We start from the raw sequence: 7,118 nt of genomic DNA, 5'->3' as shown, positions 1-7,118 counted from the left end.
ATCCTTATGCTTTCATTGCATGTGTCTTTTACCTTCTTGGTTAGGTGTATTCCTAGGTATTTGTGAATGGGATTTTATCTACTACTTTGTTTTTACAATGATCATTAATTGTATAAAAGGTGCAGTGCTATTTACACTGATTTTGCAGCCTGTTGTTTTGCTGAAGGCATTTATCAGATTTGGAGGTTTTTCCATGAATTCTTCAGTGTTTTTAAGCAGGAACTGTAGCACCTGTAAGTCAGAATTATTTGACTTTTCTTTATCTTCTGATGTGTTTGTTTTTGTTTTTGTTGTTGTTTTTAATTTAAGTATGGTGAATATGCTGGTTCTTCAGACATACCAGAGAGGGCATTGGATCCCATTACAAATGATTATGAACTGCCATGTGGTTGCTGGGAATTGAACTCAGGACCTCTGGAAGTGCAGTCAGTGCTCTTAACCAGTGAACCATCCCTCCAGCCCCTTCCCCCTCTTTATCTGTTTACATTGATTTTTATCTCTTTCCCTTGATCCTGGGGCATGGCTAAGATTTTAGTCACTAGTCCGGAGAAGAATAGAGAGAGTAGATACCCTTTTTCATTCTTTAGTTTTAAAGGATGTTAGCCTTTCCCATTTATAATGTTGGCTGCAGGCTTGTTGCATACAACCTTTATTATGTAGAGGCATGCTATTTTTATTCTTAGTTTCTTCAGGGATTTATGGAAGGCTACCAAGTGAACTTTATTAAAATCCTAAAGGTTATGTTATGTTTCTGTGTTGGGAATTGAAGCTGGGCCAATGTATCCATGCGCTGGGCTCCCCAGAAAATAAACTCAAGTATTTTTAGTACAATGGGAATTTAAGCTTTTTAATCTAAGAAATAGTTAAATAAAGAAAGAAACAGGTGAAAGACTATTTAAGGAAACATGTAAGTTTAAGTATCCATGTGTTCTGATTTTAATATTCAATGAAGAAATTTCGACTTAGGCAAGATTCTCCTCAGTCTATTATGAGACTTCTTTTTGAAGAATAACAACATCCCAGTATGCATACTGGCAATCTGTGGAGATTAGTAGTGTATGGAAGTTCAGTATTGGGAAGCAATGACGGCTCCAAGAACAAAACACTTGGTGCACATGTGCTACGAAGAGAAAAGTTATGTGTAACTCTAAGCAGATGTGCTGCTGTGTGTTTCTAAGGAAAACTGAACTTGCTAAAGGTCAAACGGTGACTCATTTTAGCGTTCAAAAGTCACATTAGTCAACACTGCCCACAATCAGCCTGAAGAATATATCTGTATCTGTATCTGTATCTGTATCTGTATCTGTATCTGTATCTGTATCTGCATCTGTATCATCTGTATCTGTATCTGTATCATCTGTATCTGTATCTATATCTAATAATCTATATCTATCTATATCTAATCATCTATATCTATCTATTTCTCTTTCTATATATTCTCTAATATATATTCTTTAATATATAATATTATTCATATATGTATCCTGAGTTCAGATCTCCAGGACCCACATAAATCCAGACCCTGAGATGCACATCTGTAATCTCAGCACTCACATAGTGAGATGAGAGGCAGAGATAGGAGATTTTCCAGAATCTCATGTGTCAAACAAGGCTGAAGTCAAGAAGGGATACCTAAGGATGTCCTCTGACCTTCATATATGTACTGTGGCAAGTGTGTGCCCACACTCAAATACACGAAGAAGTATGTACACACACACAGAGTGGAAAGAGAGGGAGAGAGGGGGAGAGACAGGGAGCGAGAGGGGGGAGGGAGAGGAGGAGAGATGGGAGAGAGAGAGAGAGACAGAGACAGAGAGACAGAGAGAGAGAGACAGAGAGAGAGAGAGACAGAGAGAGATAGACAGAGAGATAGAGAAGAGTGAGACAGAGCAAGACAGAGAGACAGAGACAGGGAGAGACCAGTAAATAATGGAATAAAACAGACTACTAACACTCTTTCTCAGTGGAAGAGATTTTAAAAAGTAAAGATGAGCCAAACAGATTTGTCAAAATTAGTCACAAAACAAACAGTAACAACAAAAGAGCTCCCTTTTCAATCAGGAATGCCTAATATTTGCAGCATCAATTATAAACTCACTCAAAGGTACAGAAAAGATACGGCAACGTTATTTCAGTACATAAGCAATAATATATTGTTCTTCTCATCATCTTGTTTCTTGCAAACTCATCGTATACGTGTTTGGATTTCTTTAAGATTATATTTATTCTAACTAAATGTATATTATACATTCATATATACACCGCTAATGTAATGGACATATGAATTTAACAAAGTTTGGAGGCAACAGATAGACTCAAAGTTTAATGGAGTTTCAGAGTTTAGGAAGACCTTATAAGGAGATAACGTGAAGCTTGGTCAAATTGTGTGTAAATCTAAGTAGACGTGCCGCTGTATGTTTCTACAGAAAGCTGAGCGATTTGTCATGTTATCTCAGAAATGGTGACTCATTTTAGCTTAAAAATGTCTTATTAGTCAATATCTTCCATAATCGGCCTGAAGAATATTTAAACATATTAGAAACAAATCTTTGGTATGTGTTAACATGATTGAATACATTTTCAATAAATTGGATTTATTGCAAAATAAATAAGACCTCAGGGAATGGTATAGGTTGCAAAAATATATAATTGTGTCAATTGACGGAAATGTATCGAGTAGCAGGTGTGACAACCGATAGCAAAAACGATACTCAGTGAAAATTTGTAGGGATGAACTCCATTTTTTTTCCCATTTAGTCATCAAAAACGCATGATAGGCAGTATAAAATGGAAACAGATGAAATGAATTTCCACATGGGTTCTGCCGAGCCACGTCTTCTTGGTGAGTTCTTAGGAAAGCAAGAATCTATTCTGTGAGCGTGACTGAGATCTGCAGGATCTGTGAATTACTTCTTCATTTTTGCCAACTGAGAAACCACATACTGGAATAAACCCAAGGCGAGGCAAGGGAAGCGCATGCGCATCCAAGGCTAGACAAAGCAAGCACAAGCACTGGGTTTAGCCCCTTTGTCTTTTCTGTTCTCTTCCCTTGACTTCCAGTATACTTTTTCTTCCTCTTCTTACCTCTTCTTCCTCCCTTCATTTTAAAAAGCTTCTTTCATGATTTTAAAAGCTGCCATACTCTCAGATACTATCTGCATGCAAATTCATAATCATAAATCTTTCAAAAAGGAATTATTAAAGTGTGTAGGTAGGTTCTTGAAGTTCTGAAATGAAACACAATTTCACTTTACTAAAATAAGGAATAGAGTCCATGCAGGAATACCATTTCAGGTGGCATGGGGAATTTATTTTTTTCAAACCAAAAATAGTCTTTTCTCGGTCTATATGCTAATAACCTTGGTACCTTGGTAGTTACACACTAACACTTGCTGTCAGTCAGCCAAAAAAAAAAAAAAAAATCAAAAAAGGAAACCTCCATGTTGCTATAAACTTTCTATCTAAGTTGAGTGCACTGAAAAAAGTAAATATCACTCTGTTTCAATTTGTTGAATTCTTTCCAATGTGTTAGGTCATCCCAACCTTTGGACAGGAAATCAATTATAGAAGTCCTTAAGAGCCAATATTGAAATGTTTTTGGTTCTTAAATTACATACTGTCTGTATGTCTGGACTTCGAACTTTATGAACTGTATAAAAACTGACATATTATTCAATTAAATAGCATAAAAACTCAGGAAGAGATTTACATTTTATTTTTCTAAAATATTTATTTGCATTATATGCTAAATAAATTTCAAAATGTTTTCACTTTTGAATCAAAGACCTATTATAAAATCACTGAAAGGAATTCATATAATTGTATAAGTGCCTTTTATTAAAAAAAACTAATTGGTTCTAAGATAAAATATGCATGTAACTGAAATAGACTCTAATTAACTCTGAATATCTTGTGGATAGAAAGTGACTGACTTTGTTATTCTTTGAACCCAGAGAAAAATCACTATTTTTAAACATTATAATAGTGTGCATTTTAAGCTTTGATATTGCATTTGAAATACAAGTATAACATGTTAAGGAGTGATGCTCAGTATCAAAAAGGTGGAGTGAATGATCATTTGCTTAAGTGTTTGATTAGGTATAAACAATAAATGCTTTCCTCACTTTTATCTACTAATACACGGTGCAATACTTTTCAGTATCTATGTGTTTTAAGTTAGTCATTAACTTAAGAAAATTCTATTTCTACTTAAATTGACATGAGTTACGATAAGTGCACTTTTTTTATTTATCTAAGAATGTTTCATAAAAACCCTGAAGTCTTTTACTCCTTTTGAGATGAAGAAAATGTAAGTTCCAGCTCCTAAAGTGGATCTTACGGTTTTATTCATGACATATTTTGCAACTTGAATTAGCATTAATTTCACCAACTGTAAGACGGGGATGGTAATGCCTGCCCTACCTCCCCCGGGGATTTACTGAGGAGAAGGAATAAAAAGAGGATTTGAGAAAGTGGGCAGGAGATAGAATTAGGCTCATAAAGTGCAATTTTCTATTAACATTGCAGTCTTGGTAGTTGTGCTACAGTCTTTTATCACCAGTGACCAAATTTCTCACAGGAAGATATTCAAAGCTGACAAAAGGAAGGCGAGCTGGACTTTGTGGTTTGATGAGTGTCCTGCCATGAACTACATCCTTTCCTCCACATCCATTTCTGGGTCCTCTTTGTAATACCGCCAGCTAGGGATCAGACCTTCACCACCGGCGCCTGAAGGAGATAAGATCTTGTTGAATATTTAACAGTAATCAATATAAATTTCATATCCTCACAATGAATATGGAGTTCTATTCTATATGGAAATTCAGAAGATTGATAATTCAACTCATAGTTCTCAAAATCAGGGTAACTCAACTACAAGATTTTTAAATGACCAGTTCTTGAGATTCTTGTCTTCAATGTATGCTCAACCTTATCATGATTTGGTTCACATACTACCTGATTTGTTTTGTCAGTAGAAATCCATTAACATTCAGTTGTTTTTTTAAAGGTCCAGCCTTCTTAACTTGGTTTACAGTGGGTGGGTTTTCTATGTATCATATATTGAAGTTCGATGAAAATGAATGGGCTAAACTGACGGAAAATGTAATTGCTACCACCAGCGTTGTACTCAATTATATGAGAAGAACTTTACTTAACAGCATGATTTATATGTAAAACATCAATCAATTAGTTCAACAGTCGAAGATATCTATCATTGCATTTTAGAGAGTGTTACTGCTTTGTCAAAATCATTCACCTTGAACAGTGTTTTTGACAATAGATTTGATGCCCAACAGCATGAGAAACAGGAGTTCAGAGGGAAGCTCATTTGAAATTTTGTTTCTAACGGTAGAATATTATCCAGGAGATTTTGATGAAGTTTTGTTTTTAGTTGTCAGTATGTCACAATTTAACATCATGTGTGATTTCTCTGAGGGTTGGCCTGTGACTGGACTGTCTCTGTGAGATCTTCTTCAATAAGTCAATATGTGTGGACTCAACCCACCATAGGCGGAACCATTCCCTGGGCAGGAGAGCCTATGTAAGAGTGGAGAAATGGAGTTGGTCACAGGCAAGCAAGTGGCATGTAACTGGTAACTGGATATCTCGCTTCCCTACAGTGATGCAACTGGGAACTGTGAGATAAATTAAACCTTTCCAGAGTTGCTTTTAGTCACAGTATTCTGTCCTATTAATAGGTCTATGAAACCTGAACAGAGGTAAATAGTAATTTTATTAAAACATGGATCTTTCTTATCCAGGATCCAGTAGTACCTTATCCAGCCTAATTTCCTAGAAATTTTGTTTAAGTACTCCCTATTATAGCCACAACTTGTAATTATGTCAACATAATGAGTGATTTCTCAAGGAATTTCTTGCAGGTCATAATGATATAGACATAAATGTTCAGTTTAGGAGTTCATAGAAGTTTAAATAGTGGTCATGGTGCAAGCTTCGGATCCTCCTTGAGTTAAATCTCTTAATAATATCATCTCCTGAATGGCTTGGGTAAATTTTTCTAATGCTGTATTTGAATAGTATTTTATAAAATGATAGCTTTAGAGAAACTGGAGAGATGTTAGAAGAATTCTAATAGTACTTCACATGACTCTTAGAATCATTGAAGTTTTATTGTGTAGAGTATTCACATTTGTGATTTTTTTTTTTTGCTACAAAGAATAATGTTGACTATGTAGATGAGATATTCTATTCTATTTGTGGGCAAAAGTGAGACAGATGACGGTAACGCCCAAGTAAATATTTCTAGCATTTGAATAGTAAGTGATTCACTTCCAAGCAGCCGCTGAGTTCGGTTGTTGGGTTAAAAGATGCATCATCCTGCAATGGTGAATTCATAATCATTCACTTTCTTTCATATCATTTATTTTTGAACCAGAACCTCATCTTAAAGTTTATGGACTGTGAATACAAAATGCTCATTTCCAAAATCCAGGACTCTTTGCTTTCTGTGATTTCTGAGCACCAATGGTTATCACTATTTAAAGGGATTATGGGAAATACATTTTGTTTTTTTCTCTCTTATATAACAGAGAATAAATGGGAGTTTTTCTATAACAAACTCCCAGAAGTGTAACCAAATAATGCGTCCATGTTTAGGGAATTTCTTCAATATGGTGGATACAGTTTGGAATAATAGATTAAAAAGAGAAATAATAGATTAAAAGGAGAAACAAAAGAAACACAATTTATTTTCTGAAACAAAACACTCATTTAGTAGTTTCTTAGCATATGCTTGCTAATTATTTCATAAAAGTGTTTGAAATAGCATAATCTTTTATAACTGTTTAGAATTGTAACTTTATTATAAGTTACACCATGTGTGTTTATTAAAAAAGCTGGATTATATTTGTGAAGAGTTTTGTGCTAAGGGTATAAAAAAACCAAATATGTATCATTTCCATGGCCTTCAGCCAACTCTTATGCCTCTAATTCCCAAGTCTTTGGGTTATGGGGGCTCTCCACTATTCCAAAGTTACATTTTCAGAAGAGACTAAAATCAAGTGTTCTTTATTAAAAAGTGTTAATACCTATAAAAGCAACTAAACACGAATATTTTTGAGATGAAATACTATCATATGGTGAGCAAAAAAAAATGT

The sequence above is a fragment of the Grammomys surdaster genome, unplaced genomic scaffold (assembly GCF_004785775.1).
Source record: "Grammomys surdaster isolate TR1022 unplaced genomic scaffold, NIH_TR_1.0 125996, whole genome shotgun sequence".
NCBI classification, from domain to species: Eukaryota; Metazoa; Chordata; class Mammalia; order Rodentia; family Muridae; genus Grammomys; species Grammomys surdaster.
This window is presented reverse-complemented; position numbering follows the sequence as displayed.